A 21,807-nucleotide genomic window follows, 5' to 3' on the forward strand; every position below is an offset into this window, starting at 1 on the left:
TGCTGTCGTTGTCGGCGGTTATGAAGGCAACATAAAAAATAGTTAAAAACATTATTTTAATTAAAAACTGAGAGATACGCAAAAACTCAAATTAAGAACTTTTCAACCACGTTATCAATTTGCGCATGCAATGACGTTATTCGCATTAACATATATTAATTTAACCACAGCTGCTGAACCTCATTACACACCATCAGTTTTCCTTGTTTTCCAGAACAATTGGGTCTCATATCACAGCAGATGTTCGAAAAAAATGGACTTTTTCTGTTGAAATAAGTTGATAAGACTCAAGAGAAGTTGCGTTTCTTGAAATTATTACTAGCTACAAAGCTTTACCAAAATCTCAAAATTAAGTAAAATCTTACTTAACACGAACCCTCGAATGGTTGTCCTGTATAACCATGAATCATTCCTGGTTCTAGTGCTTGTCTCCAAACTTAGCACGGTCTTCTGAAACTACTGTTTAGTAACTATCACTTTCAATTTTAATGGCACCTTCATTTTCACTCTCTCAGAAGAATGAATTTGGTCCCTTCGGACACGCTGGATTCCGTACGACTATTATGTCGAAGATTGGATCGATTTGGAACTTTATGCATGTTCAATTTTAAGCATTTTAAGTTTGAAAATTCACAGTTTTAAAACTAAACACAATTAAGCGATATTGCTGATATGGTTGCAAACAAATTTCTGCATGGATGTATGATTGCCGTTGCTATTTTTCTTGAAGAATTTTTAGTATCCCACCTTTCTCAATTAGAAACTTTGGTGAACGAGGTTTGCAATGCTTAATTTTTAATGTTAAAATGAAATGCAGTTTTTTTAGTGCCCCTTAATCTGTCAGAAATTTTAAATATTTTCTGGGTCAGCATCATTTTTTTTAAATGGTTGTTCAGTTACACAAAAAATTTGCTCACAAAAGTGAATCTTGTAGATAAGTTCTGTATGGCTGAGGTGGATTTATGCTTTCAAATTAAAGGAATAATTAAAGAAATTAATAATCCACACCTACACACAATTTACTAATAAATTTCCCTTACTTTTTAATTAATTTCATTTTAAACAATGGAAGTCAAAGTAAAAAAGTAGAGTCAAAAATTTAAAAAAGGAGACTCAAAGCTAATTTTCACACATTTCTATTGTTAAGCATTTTTATCTTATAGCTTGAGTCCAAGAGTGTCGCAAAATACCCTGGAAGTGGTAGCGCTTGATTACCGTTTGATAAAAAATTCGTTGTATATTTTGTGAAATAACAGCACCATTTCTCAATCTATAATAGAAAAGGTGAGAAAATGTTGTCTTGTTAAAAGAAAAAAATTGGGAGGCCCAAAAAAAGTTGTTAAAAAGTGAATCTTGCACTTGGAATATTTTACTCACAGTACAGTTGCATTATCAAATACACCCCGACGTAAATATTAAATAGACAAATTATTTCCATAAAGAGGATAGTTCTGTTGTGCATTTAATTAAATTTGTTGTATTTTCTGGTTAATTTTGGAGTCTACAGAATTATTTTTATAAAAAACTCTGCAAAAACCTATAAAATTGCAATAAATTAAACATGCAAATGAAACTGTTTGTGTCGGTATTAACTTGGATGTAAAATGCTATTTCAAAATTATCTACAGGGTGTTTGAGTTTAATTCGCCGTTTTTAGGCGATGGAAGCCGATTGAAAATTCTGCGATGGTTCTACTTAAGAATTACTAGTTGCCAAACATTGACTGGATGTTAAATTTAAATTGGCCTTCATTTAAAATACCATATTAGTTAAATTAGTATTGTTAAATGAACATTTGGTGAATGCAGACTAGAACAGAACACGTTCAATTATTGAAATATTTGGATGGGTTTGAAAAATGTGATTTCCGATGTTAATGTTCATCAGATCGTTTTTAGTTGTGGGACGTTATATTTTTAATGGCATTAACTATAATACGGAGAACTTTTACTTTATTTCTCTCATCAGGCTGAATTTTGGGTTTCTGAGCTATCCCCATACATTTGCGTCGACTATTTTTTATTTTCATCTTTATTTCTTTATTCTCTAATTTATAGGTCCTTGACAACGATCCCGTTTTTACTAAAGACCGTAAAAGTTTAGTGATCTGGTAGATGAAGAGTGAATGGCGAATTGCGATAAAATTTTCTCTTCTAACCAATTTGCATTTTGCTAATTGATTTCACCTTGTCGAAATATAATCAAACCTCATTGATTGTTAACTACTCGCAATGGCGAGGCCAGACGTTCAAGTGCATGTTTCCATTAAAACAATATGGAAGGCTCGATTAATAAACTGTTAAGAGCAAGAAAAGTATAATAAATATTCATAAGGGGCTGTCATCGTATCCTATCGTATATAATGTAAATTCTATGTTTTTATTTAATTTATGCCATGGCCAGTCAATGGAATCGTTATCGGAATATGACGATTCTCATAAATTCATTTCCTTCGCATGATAAGAACTGGCTTGGGTTCGTACGCAGTGGCATAAATATTTAACTCCCAAGCATTAGGCATGAAACAGATAGTAAGATTTTTTTAAGTAGAACTTTAGTTTTATATAACCGATGGTATTCATAGAAAGATGAAGAAGAAACGAACAAAGAATACTTAGGACATTAATGAGCAATTCTTCATATGAACAGACGGGAAAAATAAAATTTTAATACAGATAATAGGTAGGCATAATCAAATCTAATTGCATTAATTTTATTGGTTGCTTTTGTTTCTTTCCGTGCCAAGACAAAATTATCTTTCATAGGCCATAACATATGCACTCTTTCAAACGATAACAGGGGTAATGTTTTAATTATCTTGCGAGTCAAAACAAACAGTAAAATACATAATTATTAATAAAGTGTACTTATGTGCAAATAATGAGTCGTTTGCACGCACTAACAATTGCTTTAATACCGGCGATTATCAACTATATAATTGGATCGGTTGTTGAATAATACATCCAATTATATGAAAGTATTAATTGATATTATGAAGACATGAACATATCCGATTGTCTAATATCACATGTATCAGCGTGCATTTGATAGGATGATATAGAAAGATATAAAAATATATACGATATGCTGCGATTGTAATCAGATTTTGTGATCTGAAACGAGATATAAAATATTGTCTCACATCCTGGCCATACAAGCCCCCCATTTGCCTGTGGCGTTCAAGTTTTGTGTGTTTTTTAAGTTTTTAAAAATTGAATATAAAAAGCAGAATCTGATCTAGTAGCCAAAAGCATCCTGCATAAAAACCACCAAGATTAAAATACTGCGAGAAACTGGTTTTCAACTAGAAATTATCTTTAACTAGCGGAGCGACCCGTGGCGTTGCCCACGTTGACCTGTAGTTACGTTTCCCATAGACTTACATGTTAAGTGTAACTCAAAAACTAAAAAAGTTAGGAAGTTGAAATTTTGTCAGGAAGTTACTCTCCAATAAACTAAGAAACTTACAGACCTATTTCAGCCTTGTGGCTCGGTGCGATCATGGTTAAATTTGGAGTTTTTATGGACAGACAAACAAACATACATTAATTTATATATTATTTATACATTAATTTATATAATATATAGATTTTGGGCGTGTTTAATTAACAGTGTTGCTTTACCTATATTTAGTTGAATTGAAATTGAAGCTGGCCAGCGAGATAATTATTTTCTTTAAATTTCAAAAGCACCTGTAATTTTGAGTTTCAGATTAACTCAATACGCCCGCATCAATGAATGGCATTGAATGGGGTCGAAGAATAATGAAGACGTAAATTTGTTTTGGAACCATAATCATTACAATGCACAATGTTTTGTCATAGCGGATCGCCACCCACATTGAAACAGTATTAATCAACATCCAAAACATGTACTGTCCCTGGAAGTCCGTATTGTAGAAAACAATGAATAATTAAGTTTCCACTTCAGCTGATTACGGGACACTGTTTATTAATGCAATGTAAATACGAGAGATACTATTGGGTATTCGAAAATGGAATTGTATATTCTGAATATTTAGTGATCTTTCAGGTTTTCTATTTGACGAACTAACACAGGAACTTTTTAAATAATTTACTATTTCGCATTGGCAATATCTATACAAATCAAAATTAATTCCTGGGTTTCAGTCATTTATTGTCTCTATTTATCAATTAAAATTAATTAAAATTAAAAAATTTTAATTGATAAATAGAGACAATAAATGATTGAAACCCAGGAATTAATTTTGATATGGAATTGAAACACAGTCAGGAAAGTATGTACAATATCTATACATATTTTTTTTTGGCAGAAATGTTTGGCTTCTTATGTTCTGTTTTGGTTTCGAACAAATTGATTTATAAAATCCATGAAGATTTTCCAAATTAACTTTTTTTAGATTTTTTTATTAAGTAGAACAATTAATTCTTATACGGCGAACTAGTGCTCGCAAATCGTTTTCTCTTGCCACTAAACGTATTGAGTAAATGTAATCGCTCTACTTGTGACTTTGCAATTATTTTACCAAACATTATTGTTCGAGTAATTGAAATAAATGCCAATTTGAGTCTTCAAACGAAACGCAGGAGTTGCTAAACGGAACAATTGCGTAATATACAGTGCGTTCCTTAATATACCGACAAATTTGTACGGCTGATAGTGAACAATGAAACTGTTTCATGAAAACACTCTTGTGTCTACTACAGTGTCTTTAAGTTTGTTAAAAAAACATTTATGAGCATTTTATCGACATTTCCGCAGGGTTGTTGCTATCATGAATGAACAAAAATTGAAACTGAAAGTGTATGAGCAGAAATAAGCCATTTGAGAGATTGTACTGAGTCAACACTAATGATCAAATGATTGAAGTAAGTGAACAAATAAGTGTCTTTTAAATATGCGCGCTCCTGAACATACCGGCTTAATTGCAAAGCACCCAAAACTTCATTGCAAGATTAGAAACAACCTGCAAAAATTTAATTACAGTAGTTTGAAGCGTTTTACATATGAATAAACAAACGACTTTTCTCCAAACTTTAATACTGTGTATTTCAAACCCAATTTCTTCATTAATTCAGTTAAAAATGCACAAACAAATTAAACTAAGAAATGTAATTTGCCATATTATTTGAAGACACTGATCATGAATCGCACCATTTATGAATGCGTCTCTCGAAAATCCAACAATATTGTAAACTGACATTGAGCTAGTTCTCAACTGTTATTTAGTTCTTTATATTATCTTTTTTAATTTTTCAAAATAGGTAAGTGATCGCATTGTTAGTTGCAGTTTTATACGATCATCCCGACATAGTTGTAACAGGACAAAGTCTAAAGTGAATTTTCTTTGTGCTGTCTTCCAGAGAATCGGGGCAGGTTCAAATATCCTCGAGTGCTCGAGAACAACGGTATTCTCTTGACTAAAAATCACACCATTCTCGTAATGCGTTTTAATAAGTATTAATATTACGGTAACTAATACACACCAAGACTTTTTAAGAAATAAAACAATTTTCTCATAGTGTAGTTCCCCGATTTACCTAAATTATATATTTTTTTAAATTATTATTATAATTTTTTTTGCCAAATCAAGTTTAGAGTTGAACTATCTAGATGATGTAGTATTAAGAAAAGATATTCACGAAGAAACTCCCGAAAACAACCAATCAAAAAATGCGATCAAACGAACAGCTTTCAAATAAGTATTCGAATCGCTACTTAATTAAATCGGATATGAGGTAATAGATACTTAAGAAAAACAATCGATTATTTTCATGACTGCTTTTGGCTACTCATACATTATAAATACCTCGAATTCGGAAAACGCAAAACAGGCACCATCGCGACTAAAAATTCAGTTAGTCAGTTTAAGCATTTTTCAGATATAAATAGAGACTTTTTTGGTCTTGGTTCTCACTACCTGTATTTTAGCTTTTATCTTTTGCCATTTCACCCAACCACCGAAAAAAAAACGAAAATCTTAAAGTCAGAAGATAAAAGTTGGTAGCTAAGTCGCATTAACAATCTGAATTTTGAGCATTTGTACATCCAATTTTCCCTTCAACAGGACCCAGCGTTTCACCTACCCTAGCTTTGGTCTAAGACATTTTGGAAAAATATCCTGCAGAAATTTTATAAAATCAGCCATAAAGGATAGGTATTCTGAAAAAATACTTGAGATTTAAACTACTTTTACATAGGTATTGCAATTGTCCTGATCATCATTTGCGTCATCAGACTGTTTCGCACTGTCATTTTTGTAAATTAAAATTTCAAACATTCGGAAACATAAATCTGAGGGTTAGTAGAAGTGGATTTATGATTAATTAGCCATCTCATTTATTAACAATTAGAATCTATTATATTTATAAGAACGTAAGACAGTCGTGTCTACAGTTTGGGCACTTGCATCTCGTCCGGACGAATTATGTATCTAAATAGCTCAGTTCAAGTCAAACGGCCCTACTTAGAATAATTAATTAGTCTTGAAGGTACACAATATTTTTTCGGTTATTTTAATTACAGTTATAATTTTTTTTTTTCGTGATAAGAAATTCAATTAGTGTGATATTTCAGTAATTAACGTTAATCTAGCGCATGACTTTGAAAAAGCTCTCTAAAATTCGGATCAATAGATACCCAGTGTCAAGCAAGAAAAATGAAATGATGTTTGGTGTTGGTCTGAATCTGAATGAACTTGAAACCCATTCCTCGCTGACCTACCTTAACCCGTTAATCAGGCGGCTCAGCAATCTGTGTAGTAAAGCAACGTCATCGCGTACATGACCTGTAGACATTTTAAGTCCGAGTCAGGAATTTTAACCACATTTAGAGCCACAAAATCCAAGAAATAAACACACCAGGAAAAAAAAGTTACACTCAAAGCAGTAGTCGCAAATTGAACACTGTTGGCTGTTCTTTTTTTTGTTTGGATTTCGGCTGTTAGTTGTCCGACCATGTTACTGATGCCCCAAGTTGGAGCGGCCATATTGCTATATCGACCAACTGGCGGCGCGGCAACGCCCTTGATCTTTTGTCTGTTGTTAAGCCGTGGTCGAAAATTTGGGGCCTCTAACAAATGGCCTCTAGATTAAATCTTTTTAAGCTTTGTTCGATGGGATATGACCTAAACGGGAGATTTAACAGCTGCAGTCGCCCAAGAATTATCCGTTCGTGACAGGGGAAGGGAGACCAGAATACAGGATGGCCAAACTACAGCTCTGTGCAGACAAATTTTCTAGTTCTTTAGCGTAAAGTTTGTATCAACAGCCATTGGAGCTTTTCCTACTAGGTAATCAAATGTGCGTTGTTCAATTAAAATGGAAATCCACATTTGGAAAAGGCTTATTTTGACCACTTTCAAACGTTTTGTCTCAATGGTAAAAGAACGATTCTAAACTCCCTAATTCGACATCTACATCACATTTGCCAAAGAAAGTATTAGTTATCTGAAGATATACGTATCCAGTTAAAACAGGCCACAACTGCAAAGTTAGTTTTATAATTTCTGGTACGTTGTAGGTACTGGTAGATATGTTTTAATGAGGTTTATAGCCAACATCGGAAATTATTTCTTTCAGCCAGCGATTATCAGGATTATTAACGTGACTACCGATAGAAAAAAAAAATTTTACACCAAAATTCATAAGTGGTTATGTGCTTCTGTTATGGAAAATTAAGAAAGCAGCTACCTACTATTATCGATCTGGACAGCTTCGAACTGCGTATATCCCATCTTTAAGATCCCAAAAGTTAACAGAGTCCTAAATATGAGAATACTGACATTTGCTAGGAACGAAAAGGAAGTTTTTCTAGCCATAAAAAGACACAAACTTAGATCTCAACTAATCAGATGCTAAGCCTCATAATTAATGAACAAATCATGGCACGGAGAATTACAATAAGTACAAAAAGTAGAAGGCACACCTCGCTTAGGAATCTGAAAATTTGCTACAAATTCTCGAAGAATCATTGGTTCAGATCGGGCAGTTCTAACACTTAAGTTCTGTGAGGATTGTCAAGCTTTGGAACAAGAGTCGCACCTCATGATAAAAGCAAATGGATTTTAAATGTTTAGATTTGTTATAGAAATGAGCATCTTTACGGTTTGATGATTTGCATGCTCGTGCCGTTTCGGAGTTTTGTAAACGGTTCAAAATCGCCTTTCAATCTAGGACTAGCCTTGTATCGTCATTACCTTTTTAGATTAGGTATGCAAAGGATATTTAAGGAAGCCAAACAGTATGGGTTTTATATCAAAGGCTGGTGGATATGATCCACAAAATTGGAAAAATACTTTTTTTTTTGAAGGGAAAGAACAAAATATATTCATACCGCAATTATTGCCACTTTTCCTAGTTTTCTTCCTGAAGCACCAATTATTCCAACAGTTCAAGAGGAGATTGCTGAATTTATCACTTGCATTTTAAGATAACAAATTATTTTCCAATTAACTCAGTAGAATTTTTTTTTCAAACTGGTTTGTATCGTTCATTTATAATAACAGTGAGAAGCATAGCAATAATTAAAAATATGCATAATAATAAGACAGTGCGTTGAAACATCAACTATCTAATATAGTAGAACGTGACAATACCAAAAATGTACGTTATGTTTATCTAAAAAATGTCGTGTGGTGCTGTGTGCAATTTGCGCAAAAAACTTGCAGAAGTACTGAGCAGGTATAATAATATTGACAAAGATTATAAATGAAACAAATGAACGAAACAGGTATTAACCAAAACTCTAAATGACAGAGAGTAACAAAGTGACAAAAATAATGAAATAACTGAAATTTAAAAAGCTTTAACAGTTTTGACAAAACCAATTTTAAGACAAGTAAAATGATTTTCCGAACAATCTACTCAATGCTTGACTTGCAAACCTCCAGTCTTTTCTTTGATCGATGCTGATCATAGTCAATGTGATCGAAAAACGTCTAAAAACATTTTTTTTCAAATGTCATGATTAATGAAAAAAGGATTATTTCCTTAGGATAAAATCTTGTTTATCAATCAATGCTTACGAATAGCGAATTTGACCTTTTCATTCTGACTTACAAATTTTAAACTTTTTCTGAAGACATTTAAAGACGTAGTTATTATGGAAAATTCCTTACATTCTGACAAACCGTTTGTGAGGAAACATTTTTAATGGGAGCACACTCACGTTCCAGACATGTGATTAATAAAATCCGCTATACTCCATTGTCCAAACTAAATTATTTGACCGTTATCGAACAAACGTGTCCCTTTGCTCTGAATTTCAAAGGTCTGAAAATCTGCCACTTTATCCGACAAATTATGAGTAGTAGTTTGTGTGTGATTTGCCGCATAAGCAGGAATGTTGTTGCTGTTATTTAGTTACCTTATCTTAAGTGTGTTTTAAAATTAAGTGTCAGTTCCCCCGTGCACGTTTAACTTGTGTACACACCTTGCTTGTACACTAAATCTACCGTTTCAATTAAACTGGACTTACATGTACCCCTAAAAAGCGTAATATCGAGAAAAGTTTCTGAAAGTTATATGGTTTGGAGAGAATAGTCGTAAAAATATTCATATGTTGGGAAAATATGGTGAAACCAGTTACAATTAGCGCAGTCAATCTTTTAGCTCTGTGGAGTACATGTGGAAATAATTGAGGCATCCAAGGAAGTTTACTGAAGCGTTTTACATATTCAGGTAATTGATAGCATTCATGTAAAGCCACATATTCTTCTTGATGAGTACTTTGCGTTTTATTGATTTTCAAAAATATTCAATCTTTTTGGGAATACATTATTATAAAATTCCGGTGAATGTAATTCAACCTCTCACCTAAAACAGGCTCTAAACATTTGTTCTCGTGGCAACAATTTCCAAGTTTAATTCTTTTATTTTGCTTTAATAGTTCTTCGGGTACTACGTTTAACATTTTGCAGACTGCATAGAGTTTGTACAATTATATGATGTTATTTTTGCATCATTTCTTATAAATTTCAAGTGGAATTCAGCCACAATTTAAGGTATTCAGTTCAAAGTTTGCAGTTTTAATCAACTGTTCTGTCGCCTCTCGAACGTCATATCTTAAAAGTCGGTAGGTATATTTTATTAATTAAATGTTATTTTTGGAATCCTCAATACCAAACCTGTCCCACATGTAAAATTGATTAATTCAAACCAAGTTACCAAATCAAATGCTTTTATTTATTAATAATCACACTGTACACAAATTGCTTTATGCAGATGCAGACACTGTCTGTGATTTCCTACACATGGTTCCACCAGTCTAAGTGGTTTTTGTCTACACACTGAGTTTTTCGTTATATAACTAATGTGCTGAACGTGATTTAACTGTCAACTTTACAGAGGTTTATATTCGAGTTCGATAAACAAAACGTAACAAGAACAATCCATCGCCCGTGCACCATCGTAGTTATGTCACAGCAACATAATTATAAAATATTAAATGGTTATAAATCATTTTTAGAAGTAAAAATAACAATTGTTTATTAGGCATTGTATTAATATTTTTTAAAGTTCGCAGCCACCAGGTAGACAGACAAGTACCTAATATTTATTATTTCCGTTTTGTACCTACGAAAACTGGAATATTTTTAAATCAAATTTCACAAAACAGGGCTCCTAATGTGTATTTCTGTGGGGACTCAAAACGTCGAAATTTTTATCCGTAACTTATTTAACTAAAATTTCAATCCAAAACTAACGTCTTTATTCGTAAGCATAAGAAGCAGATTGTAATAATTGCATTATTCACTGGATCAAAAAAGCCTTCGGTAATTCGAAAGATTCAAGCTTCTTGTCACACTGCTAGTTTACTACTTGTACATTAATGATGTAGTATTTAGCAAATAGTGCATGACTTTCAATGATAACGTTCCTCAGATAAGAAAACGTCGGACTTTAGCTGGATTATCAATTGATAAGTTGATTAACAAACTATAATATTTAGCGGTTCATTCAATTCAGGCCATGGTAATGGAAAAAGCATATTGTTTTATTTTGGAATAAAGCAATTGTAGATAAATTTCAGTCTAAGACAACTCTGCAGAATTTTTCCGAGCAAAATCTATACAAATGGCCGTCACAAGTACAGTGCTTTCAGTGGATGTCGCAACGTTTCCATCGATGCCTTACTTCAGAACTTAAAAGACTGCTGCAATCCACTTGCGTTACTACGTGAGAAAATTGAAAAAGTTGCTTCCGTTGAAACTTTATAACTTGCAACTTTCTACTGACACCTGCCGTGTTGCGCAATGTTTATGACTATCGACTCCTTTACGTTTACGTTCTAACTTTTGTCATAGATGTAAGTAATTTCAACAGCTTTTAAGACATATAAAATATCTGGTGTTTGACAAAGTTTCACTGTATATATCACGTTGAAGTTTACACTTGTTTCGGAAAGCTTGACGACGATGCTGGTGCTTTAAAGACAATTAACAAGTGGCTTAAAATGATGAATACTTTAACTATAGTCAGTATACTGAAAGAAACGAGAGCCGAAAGAAATGGCAAATTATCAAACTCTCTTGAAGCTCAGGGAGAATAGCAAGTGAAGTGTCAGACAAAATTTATTACCTTCATTCATCATTCATAATCCTTCAATACATTTACCTGAAAGCTTAAAACTATCAATAATCACTGCAATTGATGTCACCAATATTAATTTGTAAGCTGAACTGCTTATAAAGGTATAAACTTACCCAAAATACGTCTGTTTGACGTGAGATTCTTTATCAGTTCAGCAGAGAGTACCATAGTGCCCATTACTTCGATGGCGCCATTCGAGTTATCAACGGACTGTCTACTTAGCGCATTTTGAAGGACATGATTTTGATTTTGATACTTACAACGTATCGAAATTCCACAATGATTAACTGACGAAAAATTATCATCCGTTAGAATTTCACCACTTTTACCCATAGCCATCAAAGCACTGCACAACCTGAGTGTTTACACACAACTAACCCTTTACCATTCCGGCCAAGAAGAACCAGTTGAGAGTGAATCTTAACAACAATGAGGAAATAGTCAAAGGCAAGGACACCTTAAATCAGTTATCAGGCTCAGACATTACCTGATATAATAAGCTATTCACTTTCTGTTTCCATAATACATTCAACCTCTTTCTTCCGAAATTCTTTGTTTGGCTTTGAACGTTGCGTGAACTGTCCTAAACCTTTTTGTATCTGGAAGGCCAGATCTGTCAAGGTGGATAACGCGGTTTATGTTATTCAAGCTTTAACACTTTCTGAGTCAATTTTATTCAAATAACGTAAATTGACAGTGGGGCCCCTTCTGGTTCAAAAAGTGTAACCAAGAACATGTCTGATTTTTACTACTTATATATTTATAAAGGAAAAAGCACAATTATTTGTTTATTCTCCTACACACGTTTCAGTTTCAACTTCAGTTCTTCTATGACAAACTTTGCTTTATTTATTTGCTTTATAAATGGTATAATTCATGTTTTCCACTAATTGATTAATTAACAATTTTAATTATAATAAGTCTGATTTAAAAAAGCCAACAATGTTCAACATCGTTGCGTTTGAAAAAGCTATTTTATTCCCGGTTAAAGGGGCTATAATTGATTAAATAAATGCACAGTCAACACGTAAATGTAAATTTATGCTACACATATATTGCCTTTTTAATTTAACTAGGGAATTTCAAGCAATTTCTTCACCTCGTGTAAAAAGTTACGCTTCAAAAAATGCTATGCATGCTAGAAAAACAAATTTGCCTGAATCAACATTAAAACATCATTTTATTAAGTTTAATCAGGATATTGAAACGGGCTTTATTAACAAACCAAAACTCTCCTGGTGTTTAATCAGAAGCTAATGACTTTAAACAGAAATCGATATATATTCCCTCTGAAGTGATCAATATTGCAACCTCACCACTACTAAGCAGAAATCCACCCTACACCAATGTAACTTTCCTATTTTCACCCTTGTGAGCTTCCGACTGATGTGAATAGATGGCGGAGTACGGGAGTCCTATTGAAGGGTGACTATTGATCCATCCTTGACCAGAAGAGATTGGGAGAATCAAAATGTTTCATCTATGGAAGCTGATATTTGTTGGGATGTTCGAATGGTGCATATAGGGGATTTTTGCGGAAGGAAATTAAAATATCTACATAGAACACGAAGGATCTAAATATTACGATACTTTCTTATCGGTTTTCTGATTGTTTTCGTGTAAAAGTTTTGATTTCATATCAGAGAAAATTAAAACTCGAGTCAGTGGCTCGGAGCATTTGAATACTTAAATTAATGGATAAAGATCTATAATACTTTTTCATCAGCTATTTAGTCGCAGTTTGCCATATAGTCAGTAATAAAATGTGCGACGCAGTCAATACTTCAAATTTTTTTTGATGATTTCAGAAGTTTGGATTGATAATTTTAGTTTTGATTAGTTCCAGTTTTAAAAAGATATTTGTCTTAGAGCATGCACCGCAAATATATCCTGGGCGTATTCAGTAAATTGTAACTTTTTGCTTCTTTGTACTGAATTTGGGTTTCACCTAAGAGATAACTTGTATATATGAATACTTTTTGGTTTTACTTATGTGGGACAAATACGTGTGAGTACATGAAGAATGTAGTGTAATCAAGTAAATATGGGTTTCGATGGTATTTCCTCAAATTCAAAAGTCAAAGAAAAGGGCTCAAGTTCCGGAAACGACCCAGAAAATATTTTCAGTAACGATTTGAACTTTTTTTCTCCGTTTTTTACAACCAAATTCCGTCATGTGCTACCAACATTTGAGAATCATAGTTTACGTGTTCAACACGAACAGCAACATTATTACATTTTCCTCACTTTTTGAGCGATTCCATAATGTTTTTGTGTACTCTGGGATCCCGTTGGTTCAGCTTCATCTCTACCATCGTAGCGAGAAAACGTTATAATAAAATAACGTCTATAAGCTAGCATTAACTGTTACGTCTTACGTCAACTTTAAATTAGTTCGCTTTTTTCTTACGTTTTAAGTTACATCGACTATAAATCCAGCTTTAACTTGTATGTACTTATTCATGTGTTATTGCAATTATTTTTATAGTGAAGAGCACAATAGTTTGCCGTGGTATTAGGAGCAGAACGTGCAATTTTCATGCTGAATCTGTAGTTCTAGAGCCGAAATAGAGCTTGCAGAAATAGGTGAAGCTCAAAAAGCAGTTTTTCCTTCAAATGGAGCACGATATTTTTTCTCGAAAGTTTAAAAATCATGTCACATTAAAAAGGGTTTATTAAAAAAAGTCTCACAAGACTGACAAAACGTTGTGATGACATGGACTCTCAGCAAGCACGATCTCACATAAAAATAATCTAAATAGGAAATTAAGCCCCTTAAGGAAATTGAGCTGCAGCAAAAGGACCTACTTTTACTGCTGCTGTAGTTGTCCAGCATCCACCGTCCTAGAAAGTCTACGTTTTTTGTTTGGAACGACGTATAGCAATAACGTTTTTCTGACTTTTAGAAGTCAGAAATTTTTTTAAAATTTATTTATATTTATTTTAGTATTCACACTACTCGATACGACAAAGAGCCGGGTACAAAAATAACTTTTTATTATATAAATATATGTACTTATTAATTTTCTTCTAACTAATTCATTTGGCGTGCCTTAATTTTACCGAGCATCGTTCGTTTTGAAGTACATTTTCGAATTATCTTTCGATTCCTCATGCCGATGTCGATTAGTATCTTCAACAGCTCCAAGATGCATAGATTTGTTAACTTTTCAGTTGCAGCACAACTAAATTATATGACGCAAAGCTATTTTCCGATGTAAAAAATCTCGAAGCTGAAATGATAAAATCCATGTAAATGTAAAGTGTATTCGTTTGTGGCTGGAACACCCACAGAGCAAATGAGACTTTCCATTTTGGGGTCGATATCAGAGTTTCTAAAGACAAACAACCTATTACCGTAAGTCTAAGACAATCCTCTTGAATATCTCGACATTAACGCACGCATAAACAATCCTCCAAATGCTGCCATTAGCAAAATGCGCTGGGGTCAGAAACCTTTCTGGCTTTGGCGAGGTTTTCGTCTCGACGGGATCATTATAAATTTAGGGAGAATCTCATTCCAAATAGTTTATGTTATAATTTATTAAAGTAATACTAAAATTAAACACCAACGTGTCGAGTTAGATTACATTTTGTTATACTCTTGCTTTTGACTTGTCAATCTCCAAATCCTCAAAAAGGATGAGTTTACGTCAAAAAGTTCTAGAAGGGCACATGGGATACATTTCCTGTTGACAGAAAAATATTTAACGTCATGAAAAGTGTATATGGAAATTTACAATTTAGAAAAAAAAATTGTAACTAACGCATACACAGAGGTACAAGAATGGATGATACCCTAATGCAAAATGGCGTGAAACTTTGCGGTTGTAAAACGACAAACAGATTATTATTATTGGGTAATATAAAGGTTTATTGGCCATTTAGAATGTCGTATAAAATATATTGCCTGCTACTATTTGAGTAATAAATTCGTTAAGTGTCGTTTGTGTAAAACTGTGTTATATTTAGTCGTTTTGAAGATAGGCAACGACTTGCAATTGATGGTTCTGATTTCATGAGCTTGTTTGAGTTTTGATTATCACGGATGATATTTATTTGCGATGTCTTGATTTTCTGTATACCAACCAATTGCCACATAGTTTAAAAATCCATTTTATTTGTATTGATTAATTCAGGCTTGATATTCGTTGAATAATACAGCGTGTTTTATGATAGGTGTTCCTCCATATTTCATTCTGCATATAAAATCATTCTGCTCCGATATGTTTTAGGATATGAAGGTGATAAAAGTTCGTTTAAAAGTTATAATGTTTTATATTTCAATAGTTGCTGGAATCTTAATCAAATTTGTCACCAAATAGACATTTTTAACAATTAATTTAAATTAAACTTTGTTTACAGTGCCGTGGGTATTGTTTCGATTAAATAGACAATTGCAAACATTTTTTACTGAACTTAAAACTTCTCTGAGACAAATATAATAATGATCGAAAACGCCTCAGTCTTGAAGAATAAAACAAATGTTTTTATTTATTTTAGAATCGATAGAAACAAAACTTAATTAACCAAGCTACATTTACAACTACAAACTTAACGTTACTTTTCACGTCATTTAAAATTTGAGTTTATTTCTGGGAGACCTTCTTACCCATGCAATCCCAACTTTGCCATTAAGCAGTATTTTAAACTAGCTCAAAATGGTCATTGGCAAATTACATATTTTTCTTTAATATCAAGCTACGATATAAGATTTAGGCATTATTGCTAGCAATGAAAACTGACGTTGTGAAATCAGGTGAAGTTCATTTGTAACCTCTGAAATTAACTTATTTGAATTAGGTATTCGATTATGGGATGAATCAAACTAATTGTATTAATTTCACCACGACAGTCGAATTCATCTTCACAAAGAGGAAGAGAAATATGCGGTTAAATACACTCAAATAAATGTAAGACGAGACGATTTGCCAGCACATTACCTAACTGGTCTTGGGTTAGTTTGGTTAGAGGGAAAGAAACAACAAACATGAATTTTCCGATATTAAAGCTGGACGTAATGTGACGCATGCCCTTAGGACCAAGCAATTCAAATTAAAAACGAGTAAGAAAAACGAAAGATTTTTTTGAAACCCAAAAGCCACATAGATAATCAATGAAAAATAATTCTTAATATCGAACTAAGACGAAAGTTTCTTTTTTTGAGTGAACTAGTAGTTGTTTTTCTCTGGTTCGCACAGGATTGACGAAAATGTGGTATAAAAGAACTGCAAGAACAATTGATGACTTCTACTTGTATAAATTCTTACAAGATTGATTGGTATCTCTTATATCACTTGATGTGTCTAGCTCAACATATCGAAATTGGGATTTTTATCGAATTCGGTCAACAGTGTCAAAGACATTTTTAATTTGATTAAATGAATCGAATCATTATTTCGATTTTTAAATGCGAGCTATTAGTTAACTCTGGAAATCTCGATTATAAAAAATCGACTACTTATTTGCATCACTAGATCACTAGACGTGGCATCACCCTGTAAATTGTGTAAATATTTTGGAAAAACTTTAAAAAAGTAGTTTTTTAGATAATCCTATATCGCTCTATACATCCCAAATAAACACTTTCTGGGTGTTTCTCTAGAGCCACTTTTATGATTAAAAAGTTTAAAATTCGAAATCAAATAATCCAGAGGTAGGCCATCTCCACGAACATCGCAAATAAGTATCTAAATATCTCAAATGTTTGCTTCCTTATAACTTGACATTAATATTAACATTAATGCTTGCTAAACTTTAGTTAATTGTACCATAATCACTTCGACTGTGCAATAGCTATTAATTAACAGCAGTTACTATATAAATAAATAACACCATTTCTGACTGACCGTTTTAAATTAATACAAGTTTTTCCGTTTCAGGTAAATCTTCGGCATGGTCCGGCTGCAAAGGTAAGTCTTTAGACCCATAATAATCATTATCAAAGCCACAACGCCATGGGGGTGCCCATAAAATTGATGACCGCTGGGTAATTTAAAACAAGAGCAAAGGGCCCATTTTTTTGTGAAATGGTGGAGGCGAGTAAGTCTTTACGTCGGCGTTATGGCATATTTCGGACCAGTAAAACACGACTAAAGTGACAATCGCCACGGGCGGTGTTTAGATAAAACTAGAGAGGTCGAATGCTATCTACTTATTGTGCATACGATCAGGTCAGGGGTGTCTTCAGCTTTCAGCAATTTAATACCCCAGATACCCCAAATATTTAGAGAGTACTATTTTGAATTTGGTTAAGCCGCAAGAACTCTTTTTTTAAATTTGAACCTCCTTACAACCGACTGGATTCATGCAGGCAAAGCAATTAAGATTTCAGGTTTTCAAATCTGGCAGTATTGAACACTTTATTACATATACATATATACTATATACATATATGCTATAATACAACTTTCTGTTGAGCTGAGTTGATAAAGTAAAACACCACTTCAACTGGCGTTTTTCTCTCGATTACTGTTAAATTCAGTAGCAGATTATAAGAAACAATTTCGTTGAAATCTGACATTTTTCCGAATACATACCTGTTCTGAAGTCTGGGTCTGGGCTGCGCCCCAAATCTGAAGCTTTTGTTTCCTTTTTGATCTGGTGGCCAGAACCTGCCGATTTCCTTGCATATCAGCAAAAGTTGCACGCATTTAGAGTAGATGGCGCGATGAGATTCCTACTCTATTTGGACTTGGTAGATCAAAGTGAATTATTTGTTCTGCTTGCAGTTTGCAATGCAGTGGTCAGGTTAAAGTAGAGTGACTGCGTGAACAGACAGCTCTAACTCTACCCGTAAAATGCCACCATTGTTTGAACAGACTTTTGGTTTCTGATCAATCACTAGCTTGAATGCCACACGTAGAAGGTTTCTTTTTCAACCTCAGAAAGAAAGTTAACTTTCTTTAAAATGCGCAGTGATTGATATTATCAGTAGCATTTTACTCTCTGTAGTTTGTCAATACCTAAATTATTCGTAGGGCTTCATATAGGTTCACGTTTTCTTAAAGGAAAAAAAGGGAAACTAAAAAAAACATGAGAAAAGAAATGTTTAGTGGAAAAGTAGATACCAATTTACACAGTTCCACTTTATCGTGCACATCATGTGAAGTCATCGTCACAAAGCGACTGGAAAGTTCAAGAAAAATTGCCGCAAGAGAAATAAATCAAGCAAAAGGAAGAAAAAACGTCTTGCACTCAGCAAGTTCTTTTTAATACCTAAACCAGTTTGGAAAAAATCTTTGGACGGGACAAGAAATAATAATATTTGGAATATACTTACTCACTTAAATTTGCAGCAAATTTGATCAACATATTTAATAGATAAATTAAACTTAAAATTAGTAGTAAGATAATTTAATAATTATTAAATAAAAATGCTTGCAGTTACTTTTCATTGAATGTCTATAGGCTTAATGAGCTACGATTCAAGGAAACATCTTCTACCTTGTGCTCTTAGGATGTACAATAAAGGATGGACGTATCCGTTGACAAAAACGTATTTTCGTATAAAGTACTCAAAAAAAAATTATTTAAAGTAATTTCCTGGAAATTATTTAAGCAAATTGGCTAATTTTTAGAGGTTTATTCAGGATGAGTGGATCCAATGACAGAAGTTCAATTAAAATAGGACAATATTAATTATTCCTGTATTCAGTCAGTAGGAATACTTGTAATTCAGCCATTTTGAAAAATAGGTATTGATTTACTATACAGGGTGATCTAGGTTTAATCTTGATGATTTCAGGAATCGATAGAACATGTTAGAATAATGCCCGTATATGATGTGAAAAATCTCTTTCAGTTGCCTCGCTTCGGATATAGAGAGCGCTGAAATAAGCTTTTTTCAAGTTTTTAGTCATCAATTTTGAATCACTCATCTGATTAAAAAATAAATTCCGAACACATATGTACAGGGTTACTGATTGAACTTTGGCCACGCCATTTGAAGATCTAATTTGAAATTTAGAGAAAAATGTTAAATATAAAAGCTGTAGAGATTAACGTCTAGTTTATTTTAAGATAGTAACAATCGATACAGGGTATCTCAAATTCAAGAAACAGACCAAAATTACAATTTTTCTTATAGAATACCGTACTTTTATTACATTTTCGAGCTATTCGTATAATTCTAGGCCTATTGGATATTGATATTGAACAATTTTTGTGTTAATAACCAATATTGAGCGAACTATGACCATCTCGTTTTTGCATCTAATTCGAGATTGAGATTAGATTAGTTTGAGACTGATATTTACATCATTTTGAAATTTAGAACAATATATTAGAGGCAAAAGTTGTAGATATTAAGAGCCAGTTTATTTTAAGATAATAACAATTGCTACAAGGTGTCTGAAATTCAAGTGACGGACCAAACGCATTTTTTTAAATGGAACGGCCGCCGAATAATTAAACGGTTATTAATTCAAAAACACTTGCAGGTCAATATGGAAAATTTGTATCCGAGAAGCGAATATAATTTTGCGTATCCTTCGAATATGCAATAAAAAGTGCACCATTCTATTTTAAAAAATGGTCCACCATTTGAATGTGGGGCAACCTGTATCAATTGCAATTATTTTAGTTTGTATTGTTTGTGATTATCATAGTTTGGACTCGCACTTGAATTTGAGATACCCTGTATCAATTAGGACTATCTTAGACTAAACTAGACTTTAATATCGACATCTTTTGCATTTAACATTTTCTCTAATTTTCAAATTAGATGCACAAACGGGATAGCCAAAGTTCAATCAATCACCCTGTACCTACACTTCTAATGAATAATAATAGCTATATTATTATAATAATTATAATCACCCTTACGAGTCACGTGTCAGATAACGTCAGTAATTATTTTTGCCCACCATGTATATTCAACCGTTTATTGAACGATCGACGGGTGTTTTACTGAAAGAGATGAGGAAAAGGAAAAAATGAGGAAAAAGAACATATCGATATAAAGATTCTTTCGTTCCGCGACTGTTTAGGGACCATTTTCAGCACTAGTGCGGTTCGGTGTGCACTGCAGAATAAAATAAAATATGTGATTGAAAAGTTGATTCTAATAATCACAAACTGTACCTTTTTTGTTAACGGTTTAAACATTTTGACTGTTTTTGTCTTTAGAAGAACTACTTAGCAAATAAAAAAAATCCTGATGATTCTAGGCCTATTTGAACCCTTGATGTTGTACCTTGATTAGTAATTTGATACACACTAAACAAATTCGAATTCAAAATTTATTAAAAATATATATGTAAACAGAAAATTATTTGTCAATTTACAATCAACAGAAATCCACATAGCATACCGTACATGTAGATTCATACCTAAAACTAGCACTTAAATCATTTTCCCGAGAACTCAACTTTTGAGAAAGTATCTGAACAAATGTGCTCCTGTGTATAGTAATATATTCTCTGGATTTTTTATTAAACAAATTGAAGTTATTTATTGATCTTTTTATACTTGGCAATGAATTATACAATTTTGGGGCTACACAATTAAGAAACTTAAGATGAATTGTTCGATTATTTTTTTCAGGTAGAGCAAGAAAGTTGTTAGCTATTTGTCTTGTGTTGTGGTTATGTTTTACATATGTTTGAGTACTTTTGTTCTTATGGGTAAATGAGCATGCTGAATGTATGTATAGCAATGATATGTCGCTAATTTATTTGTTATACAACTCTCTAGTAGGATATAGTTTGTCCTTTCTGTAAATTATTCTTAAAATATAATTTTGAACAACTTTTAATGGTCTAAAATTAGATTCATAAGCTCCACCCTATATTATAAGGCCATGTCTAAGCAATGATTCTACTAACGATTTGAATACTGGTATGAGTAGTTTTCTGTCCAAAAAATCTCGAAGACCATAGAACTTATGAATGAGTCCTCGAAGTTTGCCTGTCAAATAGTGTACATGTTCTATCAATTTCAAATTTTGGTCCACTATGATTCCTAGATATTTTACCTTTGACAAAGCCTTAATTTCAAGGTCTCGGTTTATTTGGCTAACCAGGCTAAAATGTGGCCTATTAGCCGTTGTTATACTGAACGGGATAAAATGGGTTTTCGTGACATTTAGTGATAATTTATGTGAATCCAGCCATTGTTTTACCACATCCATCCCGTCCATTGCCTTCCTTCTAACCCCATCCCCCGAAACCCCTGAAAAGATCAATGCTGTGTCATCAGCATAGGATACAATCTTGCCATTCATGTTTTACCC

At 33.0% G+C, this 21,807-nt stretch overlaps 1 long non-coding RNA gene across 2 annotated transcripts in view; it reads left to right on the forward strand.

The window, feature by feature from the left end:
• LOC125505850 overlaps window positions 1–17,936 on the forward strand; it is a 171,940-nt gene extending 154,004 nt beyond the window's left edge. For both annotated transcript variants that reach the window (XR_007282476.1, XR_007282475.1), the window contains exon 4: window positions 17,456–17,936. This is a non-coding gene — a long non-coding RNA (uncharacterized LOC125505850). The remainder of the gene's footprint in view (window positions 1–17,455) is intronic.
• Window positions 17,937–21,807: the final 3,871 nt, after the last annotated feature.

The sequence above is a fragment of the Dendroctonus ponderosae genome, unplaced genomic scaffold (genome assembly GCF_020466585.1).
Source record: "Dendroctonus ponderosae isolate FM_Combo_2020 unplaced genomic scaffold, Dpon_F_20191213v2 Dpon_F_20191213_1, whole genome shotgun sequence".
NCBI classification, from domain to species: Eukaryota; Metazoa; Arthropoda; class Insecta; order Coleoptera; family Curculionidae; genus Dendroctonus; species Dendroctonus ponderosae.